Genomic DNA, 18956 nt, shown 5'->3' on the forward strand with positions numbered 1-18956 from the left:
ATGGATTGATCGGTAATGTATGTGGCAGCTATAAAGGTCATTCTGTTCGGTTACATGCGGTCGAAATTCGATTTTGGTGCCGTGTTGGTAAACTATTACAACAACGTTCAGACGGTTCGCAATGGCTGATATGCATTCAGCCCCGCCCCAATATCCGGAGGTCTTCAGCTTAGACAGATAAACAAGCACCTTATCATGAGTAGCCACATGCTCTGTAATCACCTCATTTGCTATGGTTGCGAGATGTCCATAGTAGACATCCATTTTGTCTTCTATTTCCGATATAGCAGCAGCTCGCAATTGCAAGCAATAGCCTTTGAATGACTCATCATTGGGAGACACGCCATACAGTTGATGCGCGATAGACCCAAATAAACAGTTTCCGTCGCCTGGAATCAATAGCAGCCAGTACAGATTGCCTGATGAATCCGCTGTAACGTCCATATCGACTGAGATAGAAATGGAAGTGAGAGGTTAAGGAAGTTGTAGTAAACAAATAATTCCGTCTAAATTTAACGCTATTGATTGGATAAGAATAGAAAAGTTTTCTCGGCATAGACAACGACAATAGCTCGAATGAATCAATGACGAATCTGGACTAAATGAAGGAAAAACAGAATGGAGCTATCCACTGATGGACCGAGTTTGCTCGGTCTGGGGATCTTGGCGCTGGATCGGGGCGGTTTCCAATCAGACTTCTCAATTCTGATTGGAGACGTCTCCGCTCTGGTGTCGGAGTTCTCGGGCCGAGTGGGTTCTGGTCGACTGTGGATGTGTCCATAGACGAGTGCACCGATGAGCTGAGTTCACCGTGGTCCGAGAGTTTCGACACTGGAGCGGAGCGGGGTCGCTTCCAATCGGAAGAGAACGATTTCCAATCAGAATTGAACAATTCTGATTGGGAGTGGCCCACTCCGATGCCGGGGTTCTCGGACCGCGGTGAGTTCTGTTCATCGGTGCACTCGTTTAAATAATACTAAAGTAAAAAGCGGTTAAATAATACTAAAATAATCGAAGTACACTCATTGCACAATTATGGGTCACTCAAGGAACAATCATTTCATAATATGAATCGTTTTTCATACAAAAATAACACTTTCATTATTTTTATTCTATATTCTCTTCATTGAAACTCCTTTTTATTGTTTTATATAAAAATCTGCTTGTAAAATTCACTTTAGGCGGTGAAAATTACTGACATGTTGGTGAATAATGAAAACCACAATTATGGGTCAAAATTGGCTGTGTAACAATTATGGGTCAATTTGTTGCCTATTATGGGTCACTCAAGAGGAATCGGCTCACCAATAATGTTTTGTCTATTTTTTTAATGAATGGTCACTTATTCTAGATAGATCAACTATAGTGGGATCTAAAACTGGTCTCAAACCTCTTAACGAAGCGTGTTTTCACGATTTGGAATCAATTTTTCAAAATTGGGACAAAATCTCCAACACAACTGATAAACGCCTAAAAGTATGCAATACCCATGTACGCAGAACTGTCAATATTATGCTGCACAAAAAGTGACCCATAATTGTGTGATTTTCGGTGTTCCTTGTCACAATAATGAGTCATTTAAAATTGTGCCTGAAATAAGCTTTAATTAGCTGCAGTCACATGAATTTCTACATTTAGAACGTAAATTATACCTTTGTTCTGGGGACGATACCATTTCGCACTCGAAAATCACTAAAGCTCGCCTCTACAGAGCTTACGAAAACAGCGCACGCACTTTCTGATGTTCACAATCGAAGCGTTACTTTGACAGATGGTTTTACTCCGAACAAAACATTACTGAAAATATGTATGTTTTGACGTATAAGCCCGTGTGCGATACGTATAGTGACACAAAACAAATCATTTCATCAACGAAAAATGATAATGGCTAACAAAAACTTGCAATTAATTAGTATTTATCTATTCAAGTGGAAAGTGACTAATAATTGTGTGTGACCCATAATTGTGCAATGAGTGTACGACAAGAGTGTGAGGTTTCGCCGCCGATTTACCGCCATTTTGCCGTTCTATTGCCCTATCGATGCAGAGCGCACGTCTTACCTTCACCGCTGTCTGGATACGAAAGAGGATGATGCCTGGCGCTGTGTAATCGGATCAGCCGAACCAGGGGTGGGTAAATGGATAAGTGAGCTGATAGGAAAGTGTAGAGTTACGTAGGGGTGTGTGTACTGTAATCATGTATATAGATATAAGGTGGGCCGAAACATGCAACAAATATTATAGCGTTCATTCATCATTCCCAATTGAGAACCCACAGAAAAGCAATGGCATTCGTCCATGTAAAGCAGAAAACCAACAAATCTCTCGCGGGTACATGTGCATGAAAGTTAAATAGCGGTTTGACAGGAGGCGGTAAACTAAAGCGTGAATATCAATATCAACGTGTTGTTTCGTTTCGTCAGTAGGCTTTTTTTTTCTTGGTTTGTGCTTCGTTCGACGGCGGATTGCATTTAATAGTTCTTTTGAGTTTTGTTTTTCGGATGTATTTACTTTTTCAGATACGTGTTTTGATAGATAGCGGGAGACCCGGACAACTGGCGAGAAATAGGTGGAGGCACAGGAATGGGTGAGTTCGCTCCAGGCTATTGCTTTTTATTTTTGTTTCTTCACCCTTATGCGTTTGGTTTACATTATTCCAAGTATCGGCACACAGTTCACGGTTTCTAAGCGAGGTAGATAGCGTTCCGATTGTAAACATTAGACGACCATCTGACGCAAGTGGTGGATTGTCTGCTTCCCGCTTGAAGCGAGCAGTGACGATTCAGTTTGAATATCCTATCGCGTAGTTTGCAGTAAATACATATTGAGCGATCACTGGTAATTTCGAGTTATGGAGGGAAAAAACAATTCGCGTGCAATTTTGTCTTTCGATGCTAGTAGGTGGCAAGAAACCACATTGTCCGCGTCGTTGAGCTTTCGTCATTTCGAATTCTGGAAGGAAAACAGTTCGTGTACAATCCCACCGTACGATGCTAGTCGGAGTGCGCGATGATGGTTCGAGACAGTGGGAACTAAGCTATATGTGCGCTTGTACTGTGTGTGTTTCTCTTTCTTCGGGCTCGCCAGTCGGAGGAAAAAATCCGGGTATCGACATGCATGTGGTTTTAGGTTCGCGCTCAAACCTCATTCTGCTACAGCGAAGTAGCACCAGTGAATAGTGATAGTTGGGCCTACCGATCAGGAAAAGAAATCCGGGTGCCGCGGTTAGTGCTTCGTTCGACGGCGAGAAACCCAGATAACCAGCGATGAAGGTACACGAATTGATGAGCTCGTTTCATGCTAATGTTTACTGTGAAGATTTAAAGAGTCCATATTTAAATAGCATAGTATTACGGGAATAAGTCATAATAGTTAACGTTATTTTTGCTAGTTTCTATCTGAGAGTAAACATTTGAAGCGGGTGATAAACTGTTTGCTTCCCGCGTGAAGTGAACAGTGGCGAATCAGTTTGAATATCCTGTCGCGTAGTTTGTAGCAAATATTGTAGCAAATATTAGGCGTTCACTCGTTCAGAATCCAGTGTACGGTGGACGCGTCGTGGCTCGAGTCGGTTTCGAATTTTTCGCTCCCCATCGCGCTGCAGGGAACGGGAAAGAATAAAATCGACGTGGTTGAATTTAGTGTGCGGTGGACGCGTCGTGGGTCGAGTCGGTTTCGGATTTTTCGCTTCCCATCGCGATGCAGTGAACGAGAAAGAATGAAATCGACGCGGTTGAATTTAGTGTGCGGTGGACGCGTCGTGGGTCGAGTCGGTTTCGGATATTTCGCTTCCGATCGCGCTGCAGTGTCAACGAGAGAGAATAAAATCGACGCGGTTGAATTTAGTGAGCGGTGGACGCGTCGTGGGTCGAGTCGGTTTCGGATTTTTCGCCCCCCATCGCGCTGCAGTGAACGAGAAAGAATAAAATCGACGCGGTTGAATTTAGTGAGCGGTGGACGCGTCGTGGGTCGAGTCGGTTTCGGATTTTTCGCTTCCCATCGCGCTGCAGTGTCAACGAGAGAGAATAAAATCGACGCGGTTGAATTTAGTGAGCGGTGGACGCGTCGTGGGTCGAGTCGGTTTCGGATTTTTCGCTTCCCATCGCGCTGCAGTGAACGAGAAAGAATAAAATCGACGCGGTTGAATTTAGTGTGTGGTGGACGCATCGTGGGTCGAGTCGGTTTCGGATTTTTCGCTTCCCATCGCGCTGCAGTGTGAACGAGAGAGAATAAAATCGACGCGGTTGAATTTAGTGAGCGGTGGACGCGTCGTGGGTCGAGTCGGTTTCGGATTTTTCGCTTCCCATCGCGCTACAGTGAACGAGAAAGAATAAAATCGACGCGGTTGAATTTAGTGTGCGGTGGACGCGTCGTGGGTCGAGTCGGTTTCGGATTTTTCGCTTCCCATCGCGCTGCAGTGTGAACGAGAGAGAATAAAATCGACGCGGTTGAATTTAGTGAGCGGTGGACGCGTCGTGGGTCGAGTCGGTTTCGGATTTTTCGCTTCCCATCGCGCTGCAGTGAACGAGAAAGAATAAAATCGACGCGGTTGAATTTAGTGTGCGGTGGACGCGTCGTGAGTCGAGTCGGTTTCGGATTTTTCGCTTCCCATCGCGCTGCAGTGTGAACGAGAGAGAATAAAATCGACGCGGTTGAATTTAGTGAGCGGTGGACGCGTCGTGGGTCGAGCCGGTTTCGGATTTTTCGCTTCCCATCGCGCTGCAGTGAACGAGAAAGAATAAAATCGACGCGGTTGAATTTAGTGTGCGATGGACGCGTCGTGGGTCGAGTCGGTTTCGGATTTTTCGCTTCCCATCGCGCTGCAGTGTGAACGAGAAAGAATAAAATCGACGCGGTTGAATTTAGTGAGCGGTGGACGCGTCGTGGGTCGAGTCGGTTTCGGATTTTTCGCTTCCCATCGCGCTACAGTGAACGAGAAAGAATAAAATCGACGCGGTTGAATTTAGTGTGCGGTGGACGCGTCGTGGGTCGAGTCGGTTTCGGATTTTTCGCTTCCCATCGCGCTGCAGTGTGAACAAGAGAGAATAAAATCGACGCGGTTGAATTTAGTGAGCGGTGGACGCGTCGTGGGTCGAGTCGGTTTCGGATTTTTCGCTTCCCATCGCGCTGCAGTGAACGAGAAAGAATAAAATCGACGCGGTTGAATTTAGTGTGCGGTGGACGCGTCGTGGGTCGAGTCGGTTTCGGATTTTTCGCTTCCCATCGCGCTGCAGTGTGAACGAGAGAGAATAAAATCGACGCGGTTGAATTTAGTGAGCGGTGGACGCGTCGTGGGTCGAGTCGGTTTCGGATTTTTCGCTTCCCATCGCGCTACAGTGAACGAGAAAGAATAAAATCGACGCGGTTGAATTTAGTGTGCGGTGGACGCGTCGTGGGTCGAGTCGGTTTCGGATTTTTCGCTTCCCATCGCGCTGCAGTGTGAACGAGAGAGAATAAAATCGACGCGGTTGAATTTAGTGAGCGGTGGACGCGTCGTGGGTCGAGTCGGTTCCGGATTTTCACTTCTCATCGCGCTGCAGTGTGAACGAGAAATAATAAAATCGACGCGGTTGACGCGTCGTGGATCGAGTCGGTTACGAATTTTTCGCTTCCCGTCGGCGCTAGTTCTCAATACACTTTTAGTGGATAATAAATATTTTCTTTCATTTTTTGCATTTACACAAAAGACTAGTTCGGGCTCGCCGGTCGAGGGAAAAAAAATCCGGGCGCCGACAAGTGAGTCGCGTTCAGTGTATTTCTGTGTGGAATAGACTAAAGGTTTCTGCTCCCTAGTGGAGTGGAGACGCGCGATAGAATTTTATTCTCGGCTAGTTTTTGCGTCGAAAAGTGGTCGGTTGTTAACGGCGGTTTGTGTATACTGATCCATTGTCAAATCATATCACCAACCATAGGTGACTCCCGGACTGACAATGTACCTTACCCTACTAACAAAAATTCCTTCCTGAGACAAACGTGGAGATGCAGCGATTCGCGGTCTTTTTAACAACGTTTGTCTTACTAACATCCCCTCCCTTCCTCGATGACCGTAAGGACGTGGCCGGCGCCGTTATTGACCTTATTAAAGCTGAGAGCTCTCGAACTGTGTACATTGAGAATAGTAAGCTAGTCCCAAGCCCTATTCATTGGTTCCCTGTGCAATTTCGATTGCCCTGGTCAATCACGGAGTAGCAACCACGAATTGTGCGGTCATCTATGCTCATGCTCATGCTCATGAGCTAATTCACCTCATTTTAGCATTTTGGGCTCTGTTCCCCTACACTGAAATAAATTTTGTTGTGGAAATTACCGATTCCATAGTAAAATTACTTACCGCACCTATGATTCTCAACCGACAACAAAATCTGTTAAGTTCACTGAAATATGATTGAAGTAACGATGCATTGCAGTAAATTTGACTAAAAGCATAGTCGCCTCTACAACAAAACTGTCAATTTTTCTTGGACACGCATCTTACAACACGGTATGGTAAAAATTACAATGCCCAGCTGTTAAATTTAGATTATTTTTGGTAATGTTAACAGCACTGCTAGTAAAATTGACAGTGTTTTAGTGGAATTAACAGGAAATAGCTGTCGGTTGAGAATCATAGGTACGGTTAATAATTTTACTATGGAATCGGTAGTTTCCACAACAAAATTTATTTCAGTGTACATTTGTTTGCTCAACACCATATTTAAGTAGAGCAGAGCAGAGCCCAAAAAGCCAAAATGGGGAAAAATTGCCCAATTCATAAAATCATTCCTGAACGGGAATTGATCATTGCTATAGGCCACGGAAAATCTTTTGATTTCCCAATGAAAATTGGCAACTTCCGGTTTTTCGTGCTTGCAATTAAGGTTTTCGGGTGATTTTATTACCAGCCATGTGTTTCCAAAGAGATTGAGGCACCCACGGAGGCGCATGGTTGTTGATGTTTACGATGTCCATGTTAGGGGTTATTCCAATATGACAACCATCGTTTAACATGGAAGGGGGTGACACTCCATGTATTGAGTATACGAAAAAACGTGACAGACGGGTGACAGTGAGTCGATAAAGCCAGAAAACTGATGGACGTAATTTTTGAATGTTTCCATGAAGTGGCATCTTACCCCATGGCAGATGGCCTTTTTGCACCACTTCCGTTTTACGAACCAGTTTTTGAAATTGTTTAAAATCGATGAAAATTCAATAATTCAGTGAATATTTTTGCTGAAGCATCGAGCAAATTTTGTCTAGTTGCTGTTAACACTTTGAAAGCCTAACATTGAAAACGATGAAAGTTTGAAAAATGGCATCTTACCCCAATTTCCCCTATTAAGACGTCACAATACACACTTCGTGACTGCCGCCCTCCATCCTCAATCACGCCCAATGCTCGTCGTGTTACGCTTTATCTGGTTTTACGGGGAGTGCAGAGCTATTTCGGAGGAGAAAAACGCAGCACAGGCGGCAATGCTGCAGTAAGGCACCCGGCAGAATGTGGAACGTTGCAAACAGAAGCGGAAACAGCAGACTTGCCTCTTTCAGGTAAAAGCGCCGCCTGAAAGAAGCGGAGTGTGATGAAATGAAACACCTGTGCCGTTCTAAAAAAAACACGGAAGTTTAGAACTGCAGTCTCCGCCCTTTCACCAGATGCGCCAGTGTTCGAACACTTTGACGTTTGCTAGTGTTGTACACGTTGCCGAATGATGCAAACGAAAATTACAGTCGATTTGTGTAGTGTGTTAGGTAAACGTCAAATCACATCCATCATGGCTGATATTGTCTCGCGCGGTTCTATCGATAGGTGGAAGCGTGTTCAAGAAGAATACATACACAGATCGAAAAGATAGGGTAAGTTTCTGTGACATATAATACACATAGTTGGAGCGTGGGATTCCATAGAACTTTACATGACATGTCATGTAAATCTCATGAAATATCGTGTAAACTTCCATTATATGTCATGTGATTCAGCATGACTTATAGTTTTCACATGACATATAACACAAATTTACATGATATATCATGTAAATCATCATAAATTGAAGTTTACACGACTAAAATGAAGTTTACATGACGTGTAAACCTAATTATTTTAATCTGTGTAGGGAAAAAGTTTTTATTGAATTTCCTGAAAGAGTTACGTCTTTTTGTCTCTAGTATGAATCTTTTTGCCATCACCCCACCGACTACTGACTCAACAACGACTAAGGTAGCAGAGATAAATCAATACATTAGTAGTACGATACCCCTCTTGTTTCTTTTAGCCATGTTTTATCACGGGCCTCTAGCATTCTCAAGGTAAAATATCATCGGTTTGAGAAAAAAAAATGGTAAAGAAATGGGATGATGTCCAGCTGGAAGGCATGCCTATCAAACCGGGATGCCACCGGCGGGGACCATCGCGATGAAAAGGATGCCAGTTGAAAGAAAAGCAATCAACGGGACTTTACAAGTGGCATTATGTTTGGGGCTTATGGCATTTAGGTATTAAACGGAAAAGGGTTGGGCGATATTGTCAAGAGCTTTCAATAATGTATTCCAATTAAAAGTGATTAAACATTGAATGTTCTCCTTCCAGAGTAGGTGTCCTCGCCTGATCAAATCAAACAACCGCTGAGTGTAATTTACACCCATTTAAGTGTCCCAACACGGGCCCATAATGCCGAGGCGGTAAACGCACGGGTATTCAGCATGACCATGCTGAGGGTGACGGGTTCGATTCCCGGTCGGTCCAGGATCTTTTCGTAAAGGAAATTTCCTTGACTTCCTTGGGCATAGAGTATCTTCGTGCCTGCCACACGATATACGCATGCAAAATGGTCATTGGCAGAGGAAGCTCTCAGTTAATAACTATGGAAGTGCTCATAGAACACTAAGCTGAGAAGCAGGCTTTGTCCCAATGAGGACGTTACGCCAAGAAGAGAGAAAAGTGTCCCAACAAATATATTTAAACCTAAAGCTATGTTTTGAATGTCTATCCTAGCATGCAAACTGAACTTACTCAAATCCCACGTAGCCGAAGTGGCGATAGCGGGATGCAAAAATGCTCGGTCAATTGACAAAGTAAGTAAACATCTGTGGAAAAACTCATTGAACACTAAGCTGAGAAGCAGGCTCCGTCCTAGCTTGAAAATGTTCAAAACACAGGGAAGAAAAGCACCACTGAGAAGGGTTCACTTTTAAAAACATACCCCGCCGCATGAAGAATGATAAATCAGAGCGAAATTCTTCAGCTTCTGCTATCACCAACCGATACTTCGAGAGGCTTTGAACTTTCTTCAAGTTGGCATACCCCATTGAGTGGGATACTCAACCACTAGGGAAACCCGAGTTGAGTTGGTACTCTGATGAATGCTGAAAAGTTTTCGAAGACGCCTTCATTGCAATGAATCATTATGTACTCATGTCTGACTGGACTGGGCTGACAAGGAAAGTTTGTCTTCTCTGTGTAGTGTGAGCAAGTGCTCAATAAACAATCTGCGATTTCTGGGAAACTGTGTCAATCATTGTTTAACGATAGGTGGAACAAGTGCGAGATAAAATGTAACCTTTTGAAGGAAACTAAAAAAAAAGTTCGCAAATACCGAAATCAAGATAACAGTTTTTTATGTAACGAGTTGCAAAAAGTTGTTTTTTCAGCACGAGTCGTACATTCAAACGAGGCTTGCCGAGTTTGATAAATACGAAGAGTGCTGAAAAACCGAGTTTTGCAACGAGTTCCATACAAAATTTCATGCAATGATTTTTTCATTATACAACTCATTTGAGTTGCATAATGTTCATAATGCAACTCAAATGAGTTGCATAGTGAACATTATGCAACTATTTTTTATTAGGCAGCTCATTTCAGTTACATAATGAACCGGTACGGAAAAGTCTGTCATAATGATACTTAAATGAGTAGTACAAAATAGAAATTATGATATTGAATTGCATTAACATATTTTAAATGTAGTTTTTCTAAAGCAGTTTGACTTTTTTATGGTTTGAAAATAGCAAGTTTTAACTTAGCGTTTTTTTTCAATCCTTAACCTCGAAACAGCCACGAATACTTCGGCTTCCCAAGCTAACATAGTTTTAAGGCACTAATAAATTGTAAAACGTAAAATTAATGTAAAAACAAAAAAAAATCGGCTCAGTTATGCCCATGTGGCGCCCGAGCCTTCCAAATAAACGAATAAGTAAAAAAAAAAATATTTGAATTTTGGTACATAAAAAAAGAAACTATAATTTCAAAGCCAGAGTAATCCCCATGTGCATTAGTGTATTACCTAGAAAACACAGACCTTTTTGCCTTTCTCGTACACTAAGTGTACTGGAAAGGCTATATGTTCACTCCAAAAATGACTTTTTGATAGAAGGCCCGGAGGGTCGAGTCACATATACCAATCAACTCAGCTCGACGAATTGAGGTGATGTCTGTGTGTGTGTATGTATGTATGTGTGTGTGTATGTGTGTGTACAAATAAACTCACATCACTTTTTGGCAGTAAACCTCAACCGATTTTAATGACCAACGGTTCATTCGACGCGGAATCTGGTCTCATTGTTTCCTATTGAAAATGGTTCGAATCGGTTCAGCCGTTCCGGAGTTATGGCCATTTAGGTGTTCCGGATGGGTACCCCAGACAGGGGCCAAATATGAAAACGCTACAAACCCATCCATGCGACACATCAAACTACGGTATTTTCGATAACTTGATGAATGGTAACCATGAAAATGGTCTCAGACCATATCTGAACCGGTAGTGTCCCGGAACCGGTTCCGGGTGTCCCGCCGGAAGTGGCCAAATATAAAAGTGAACTAAACCTATGCATGCGACATATCAAACCGCGGCTTTTTTGATAACCTAATAAACGGTAGGCAGAAAAATGGTCTCAGACCATATCTGAACCGGTTGTGTTCCGGAACCGGTTCCAGGTGCCTCGCCAGAAATGGCCAAACATAAAAATGAACTAAACCCATGCATGCGACATATCAAACCACGGCTTTTTGAATAACCTGATCAACAGTAAGCAGGAAAATATTCTCAGATCATATCGGAACCGGTAGTGTTCCGGAACCGGTTCCAGATGTCCCGCTGAAGGCGGCCAGGTATAAAAGCTAACCAAACTCATGCATGCGACATATCAAATGGTGGCTTTTTTGATATCCTGATAAACAGTAAGCAGCAAAATATTCTCAGATCATATTTGAACCGGTTATGATCTGGAACCGGTTCCAGGTATCCCGCCGGAAGTGGTCAAATATTAAAGTGAACTAAGCCCATGATTTTTCGATAACCTCATGAACAGTAAAGCAGGAAAATATTCTCAGAACATATCTGAATCGGTAGTGATCCGGAACCGGTTCCGGGTGTCCCGCCGGAAATGGCCAAATATGAAAGTGAACCAAACCCGTGCACGCGACACATGAAATCTGGTTTTCTCGATAACCTGATGAAGGGTTAGAAAGAAAATAGGATCACACAACATCAGGAATTACCGGTACTGTTCCGGAATCCATTCCGGGTGCCCCGCCGAAAGTAAGCAAATATAAAAGTGAACCAAACCCATGCATGCGACACATCAAATCGCGGCTTTTTAGATATCTTGATTTAGCAAAAGATAGTTTCCGATCATATTTGGGACTACCGGTAGTGTTCCGCAACCGATTACGGATGTTCAATAGAAAATGGTCAAACGTAAAGGAGAATAAACCCATGAATGCGACACATTTAATGACTTTTTAGGTAACCTGATGAACGGTTAACAAGAAAAAAAACCATAGACCATACTTTGGAAAACCAATAGTGTGCCGAAACCGGTTCCAGGTCACCCACCGGAAGTGGTCAAATGTAGAATGAAACCAAACGTATGCACGTAGCATATTAAATAACGTCTTCTTCGATAACGCGAAGAACGGTCAGCAAGAAAATAGTCTAAGGCCATATTTAAGACTACCGGTAGTGTTCCGGAACAAGTTTCGAGTATCTCGCCGGAACTGGCGAAATGCAATAATGAACCACGCTCATGCATGCGGTACATCAATTCACGACTTTTTAGGAAAACTTATTAACACTTTGCATGGAGCTAGTCTAAGACCACATCAGGAACAATCGGTACAACTGGTTCTGGATGTCCCACTGGAAGTGGTTAGATGCAAAAGTCATCCATACCCATGTATGCGATACATCAAATCGTATTGTTTAGGTAACCTAATGAACATTAGCAATGAAATAATCTCAGACTATATTTGGGAGACCCGGTAGTGCTCCGGAACCAGTTCGGGATACCCCATCGAAAGTGACCAAATGTACCATGTGACACATCAAACCACGGTTCTTTTAATAACCTGAGGAACGGTTAGCTAGAAAATAGGCTCATACCATATAAAAGCTACCGGTAGGGTTGCAACACCAGCGTTTGGTGCTTCGCCGGAACTACGAAAGTGAATAAAATCAATGCAAGCGATAAATATATGTAAGAGAACAAAATTTTAATAAATTAATCCCAAATACAAACAGACGTCTCACTATACTCACTACCTGTCGCTCTTGTTTTCAACGGTTACTTTAAGTATTCATCAATACGCAAATTGAACGCTCACGGCGCACGCCGCGTTTTTGCTCTTGCTTAACGTTTACTCACTACCACCGTCTAGCTAGCCGTGAAGAGATCTCACCAAATCACACAATTCTAGATTCATGAGGTGTAAATATACAGTAGGAGGAGTCAACATTGTTTGGTAAAATTCAAAACTAATCGCATCAACCCCGAACAAAAGTTTTCCGATTCCCTTTTGTGTCTAAAATTACTGGATAAAATTTTAATGCAACTGGTTGCGCCCACACGCTCTGTTATGTGGTTGCAGTTTGTATGGGAAATTTCACATGCTTGCATTTTTTTTTTGTCAAATTTTACATGAATGTAGTAACTTATGATATGATAATAAAATATAGCCTTAAGTGTGCAGAAAAAATCGCAAAGCGATCTGAGATTGTGTAAAAAGTTATATCTGAGCTTGTAAGTATCGTCTTGATGTTGATTGGCCTCCAGTGTTAATGAAGATGCTCAAGCAGTCAACTGAGAAGTCTGATATATTTCAGCTCTGCTCATACGTTGAACATAACGTCGGACTATGTCCCATCAATCATTTTTGAATCAATTCAATGATGGCTTTGATAAAATGCTTGCTATTCTTATAAAGTATCAGGATTCAGAATACTTTGGCTTACGTCGACGGTATCATCGTGAGAACATATTCAACGAGAAAGGCACTATCACCACTAGGTGGATTAATTTGGTTTTTCTATTTCTTATAGATAGGGCCCATGTCGCCAGTGACAGGATGATAGGTTTGATTACCCAGGAACTTTTCGTAGAGAAAATTCGTGGGGCCTCGTAGTCGTGCGGTTAGGGTCACCAAGCTTATAATCGCACCATGCTATGGGGTGAGGGTTCGATTCCCGCTTCGGGCGTTGAAACTTTTCGTGAGAATAGTTTCTTTCTCGTTTCCACTGGTGCATGCTCCGTTGTCCGTTGTCTAATGTAAAGTTTAAAACAGTCTAAAAAAATTTCCTTGATTTCCTTGTATAATTAAATTAATGCAAAATGGAAAATGGCAAAGGAAGTTCTCATTAAATAACTGTGAAAGTGCTCAAAGAACATTGCTGAGAAGCAGGCTTCGTTCCAGTTGGGGCATAAGCCAGGAAGAAAAAGAAGAATAACAAGAAGCAGGATAAACATGGCTTTTTAAAAATCTTATACAACTAATATGTTTCTAAATTCAAACTTTCAGTACGGAGCAAAACTGGTGTGATGGTTAAATCACCTGACTATCACACCAAGGACCTAGGATCGAATCCCACGCCGGACAAACTCACAAAAAAGTGAGCTATTCCTTATGAGGGAAAGTAAAGTTTAGCGCTAAAAATCTCGCTATTACAGATAAGAAAAAAAACTATCAGTATTCAACAGAAACAGATTAAAAGAAAATCGACAGTTTAAGAGGCAGTGGACAGCGTTTCCATGCCATCATCTTCAGCATAGTTTCGTCCTGCTACTTAGATTTTTGCCTTTCTCGTACACTAAGTGTACTGGAAAGGCTATATGTTCACTCCAAAAATGACTTTTCGATAGAAGGCCCGGAGGGTCGAGTCACATATACCAATCAACTCAGCTCGACGAATTGAGGTGATGTCTGTGTGTATGTATGTGTGTGTGTATGTGTGTGTACAAAAAACTCACATCACTTTTTGGCAGTAAATTTCATCCGATTTCAATGACCGATGGATCATTCGACGCGGAATCTGGTCCCATTGTTTCCTACTGAAAATGGTTCGAATCGGTCCAGCCGTTCCGGAGATATGACCATTTAGGTGTTCCGGAACGGTACCCCCGGGAAGGGACCAGATATGAAAATGCATCAAACCTATGCATGCGACACATCAAACCACGGCATTTTCGATGACCTGATGGATAATGAGCAGGAAAATCATCCCAGACCATATCTGAACCGGTAGTGTTCCGGAACCGGTTCTAGTCGTTCTACTGGAAGTGGCCAAAAATACAATTGAACCAAACCCATGCATGTGACACATCAAACCACGGCATTTTCGATGACCTGATGGATAATGAGCAGGAAAACCATCTCAGACCATATCTGAACCGGTAGTGTTCCGGAACCGGTTCTGAGCGTTTCACTGGAAGTGGCCAAAAATACAATTGAACCAAACCCATACATGCGACACATCAAACCACGGCATTTTCGATGACCTGATGGACAATGAGCAGGAAAGTCATCTCAGACCATATTTGAACCAGTAGTGTTCCGGAACCGGTTCCGGGGTTCCCGCCGAAGTGGTCAAATCTGAAAGAGAAACAAACCCGTACATGCGTCACATCAAATAGCGGCTTTTTAGATTACCTAATGAACGGCCAGCAAGTGTTTCGGAATCGGTTTTGAGTGGCCGGGAGAGGCCAAATGTAAAAGTAAACCAAATCCAGGCATGTGACACATCAACACTTGTGACACTTTTGCGATAACCTGATGAACAGTTAGCTAGAAAATAGCCATAGGTCACACTAAAGACAACTGGTAGTGTTCCGGAATGGGTTCCGAGAGTCCCGTCGAAATTGTCAAACTCTGCATGTGACACCTTCAATTTGCAGCGTTTTTGGTTAACCGATGAGCAGTTAACATGACAATAATGTCAGACCATATTTGGTTCAGCCGGTAGTTACCCAGAATCAGATCCGGGTAGTAAAATTTAACCAAACCCATGGATGCGGTGTATCAAATCACGACTAGTCTTGTAAACATACGACTCTTTTCACTATGTACCTTCATTTCGTTGCCGCAGTCGGGTGTCAGCTTGCTTTGTTACATTCGTGCGCTACCGTTACCTCTTACCTACACACAACACGAGCAGTAGAACGAAGATCAATAAACATAAGAAAGAGTCAAATCAATGTCATCTGACACGATGACACGTGTGTAATTCTAGCATTACGCAAAGATTCTCAGCCAATTCCGATTATGAATGTTAATATGAGTTTATTCTTGCATGTTGCATTGAATACGGCACACAGATGGGCAACATAGCTCTTGTTATGGAAGAAGACAGGAATAACAAAAGCCGAACCGTCTACCGAAGCCGCTATCGTGGTGAAGTGCATTCGTTTGACATTTTCGTTTCGAACAGTAGTTTGATTGATTGTGTTGCGAATACCGGAGACAAAGGAGGCCGAATATCGACGAAAAGGTTCAAATGACTGTGATCTCTAACAAGACTGATCACGACTTATCGACAACATGATGGAAAAATAGGGTCAGACCCGGTAGTGTTGCGGGTTCAGCTATGGCTTCGAAAGTGGTTAAAAGTAAAAGTGAATCAAACTCATACATGCGATATATCAAATCGCGGTGATTAGGTAAAGGTGAAAAATAAACAATAAAATAATGTCAGACCATAATTGGGACAACCGGTAGTGTCATGGTCCATGACTCACGGAATCAGATTCGGCTATCACACCGGACACAACAGTGACGAATCGGTCTAACCAAATCGTACCATTTCAGATTCTCAAGGTGTAAATTTATAGCAGGATGGGTCAACGTTGAATGGAAAAATAAGAATCATATGCTGATTTATCGACCGTATTCTATTAATAACTTGATGATTTTGTGGCTATATCGGTCTCTTTCTACTCATAGTATAACGGAGTAGAGATCAAAGTGGATAATGAAATGATAGATATGATAGAATTCGCTAGGTAGCGAACAAGTGTGAAAATTTTTTATAGAAGGTGAAATTAGGCAAGTAGGCCATGTATTGAACGAATACATCGAATGCGTGAAACTTCTGCCGTGCGACCTGTGCTTTTAAACAGATCGGCTTGGTTGGTAGTTCATACCACCTTACCAAGACTGGCAAAAGTTTCAGGCACCCGACTGCCTAATGTATTGTTCTGTTTTCATCACAAATTCTATCGATCGGTAACGTTTTCGGAATTCGCACTTGTTCGCTACCTAGCGAATTCTATCATATCTATCATTTCATTATCCACTTTGATCTCTACTCCCTTATACTATGAGTAGAAAGAGACCGATATAGCCACAAAATCATCAAAAATAAGAATTTGATCGCGTCAACATAAGATGGCGGCTGTTTTAAGGAATTTTGAGGAATTTCGAGAAAGGCACCATCACCGCTAGGTGAATAAATTAGGGTTTTTTTTGTACAGAATTGGTAAGAAGATTCCCATATTATCCCGTTTTCCACAACGTTTGAGCACAATCGGCCATGTACCGTAAAAATTAAAGTGACCAGATGATCAGAGCTCCAACACGGGCCATTAATTTGGAAAGATGCATAGTAAGGTGAAATCATGATTTTTTTTATAACGAATACGTAACGATTATTATTCGTAGAATACGAAGCACTCTTTCTTCTACCAAACACATCTTTCTGCGTTGTCAGCTTCGCAGAAGTGGAACAAACTCATAAACATTTTTTTTTACAATCTTCAAAAGAAACCTGAAAATTAAATCTAGCTGTCAAAAATGGTTTTGAAATTTCAACTCGCAATTGTTTTCAAAATTAAAATAAAGGTGTTTCAAACTTCGTACACAACTGAAACAAAAATCTTTTATAACAGCATTTTTGCCTGACAAGCATGACGTGAACTCTACAATTTTTTGAGGTTATTATTACCCCCAAAGTGCCTAAAATTTTTAAGCAATCCAGCTTCTGCTTGTCCAATTTTGTCATTTGCGTACTATTTCCTTAAGTAGCTCGGATGCTTCTCTGTCAACATTGATTAACTTATTGGATGAATTCAATTTACGAACGTACTCTTTTGAACCGCCTGCCAGTCAATGAAAGTTTTGATATTCACCCATTTGAAAAAAATTACAGTCAAAATAAATTTCTGATAAAAGATTTTAACTTCGGGCAACGATTTCCCTCCAGATTTTTTCATCTGACAGTGCGCAGTGCGCACTTACATAGTAATAAAAGTAGTTTTCTACCCTGAAGTTTGAACTTGAGACAGTTTCGTCTACTATTTTTGTAATTGTACTCTTGTCACTCTCTATTTTGTTCACCGAACTGTAAAATGATGCTGCCTGACTATGCATAAAAATCATCAAAATATACGAATTTTTTTCTTCAAAAATAAAAGATAAATGCTGGGATTGCTGCCGCTCAATAAAAAAAAATTCAACAGTTCAAACTTTACTGTAACCCAGAATCTTCATGTACTTTCTCGCAAAAATCTTTCAGTTATTGAACTCTGATGTTGAAAGCTCCGTTAATATGGTTGATGTGATTTGTGCTTTGTACAAAACCGGTTTGACTATTTTGGCTTTGAAGTTACTACAATATTTTGAAAGCTTGTTGAATTTTTTTCAAACGCGGGACATTTTTACGATTTGAGACGAACGCGGGACATTTTGCGGGACATAATTTGTCGCGGGACATTTGATCAAAATGCGGGACTGTCCCGCGAAACGCGGGACGTCTGGTCACTTTAGTAAAAATGTTACTCTATTTAATACCACTTTCAGAGATCCAATTTGGTCCAACATAAGGGTATGTATTGTACAGATACATACTGGTTGTCATTCGTCCAATAATGCCTGAATCCTCTTGGGAAAAGCTCTTGACAATGTGCTACAAAATAATCCTCTATAGGTGTACACGACAAACTTCAACCGCACACCCCACCCGTCCCCTACCTGCGAAGTGAAGAAATACGTTTGCTTTTCTTCGTTTCCACAGCTATTTCATCCTTTTGTCACCCAATGAGTATCGTATATTTTCCACTCGTGGATTTACGGACGAACCCAGCTGTAGAGCTTTCCATTCATTCGAATAGAACCGGTCTACGCTTTCTCCTTCCTCCTTCGGGGGGCTTAGATTGCGCTTGAAGTACAGCAATCTGGACCATCTTTAATCCCATCTCTTCTGAAGAAATGTTCCCGTCCATGGATCGACCGTCACAAACAGTCAGCGTGGGCTGTGTGGAAAATGAGCTGAGAATTTTCTGTGAAAAATGAAATTCAATGCCAAGAATTGCTTTTATCTGGCAATGGACAGTTTTGTTTTTGGGGGGCAAACGATCGAACATATTTACGGGTTCTTTTTGAGCTAGGTATTTGATTACTTTGCCGAAATAGATTCGCCGTCTTATAAAGGCCAATGAACAAAGAATTCGATAAACATCACAAAGACTTAAATATGTTTAGTGGATTATTGTGTAACGAAGTGAACGAGAAAAATGGCAAATATGTAATCGGGTTGCTTTTCGATCATTTGAACCATTATGAGACTAAGAAAAAATAAAATCCATTTTACACAATTCAGTAACAAATTTTGAAAACGACGTATAATCAATGGTGTAGCATTGATTATACATCGTTTTCAAAATTTGTTATTGAATTATCAAAATTGTGGAAGTTGAAAGTAGAGCTACGTCGTCCT

At 41.8% G+C, this 18956-nt stretch overlaps 1 protein-coding gene across 31 annotated transcripts in view; it reads right to left on the reverse strand.

Annotated features, from left to right (window-relative positions):
* LOC109399478 (transient receptor potential cation channel trpm) overlaps nucleotides 1-18956 on the reverse strand; it is a 537415-nt gene that overhangs the window by 81485 nt on the left and 436974 nt on the right. The gene's annotated exons all lie outside the window — the stretch shown is intronic.

Source organism: Aedes albopictus, chromosome 2, assembly GCF_035046485.1.
Source record: "Aedes albopictus strain Foshan chromosome 2, AalbF5, whole genome shotgun sequence".
Taxonomy (NCBI): domain Eukaryota; kingdom Metazoa; phylum Arthropoda; class Insecta; order Diptera; family Culicidae; genus Aedes; species Aedes albopictus.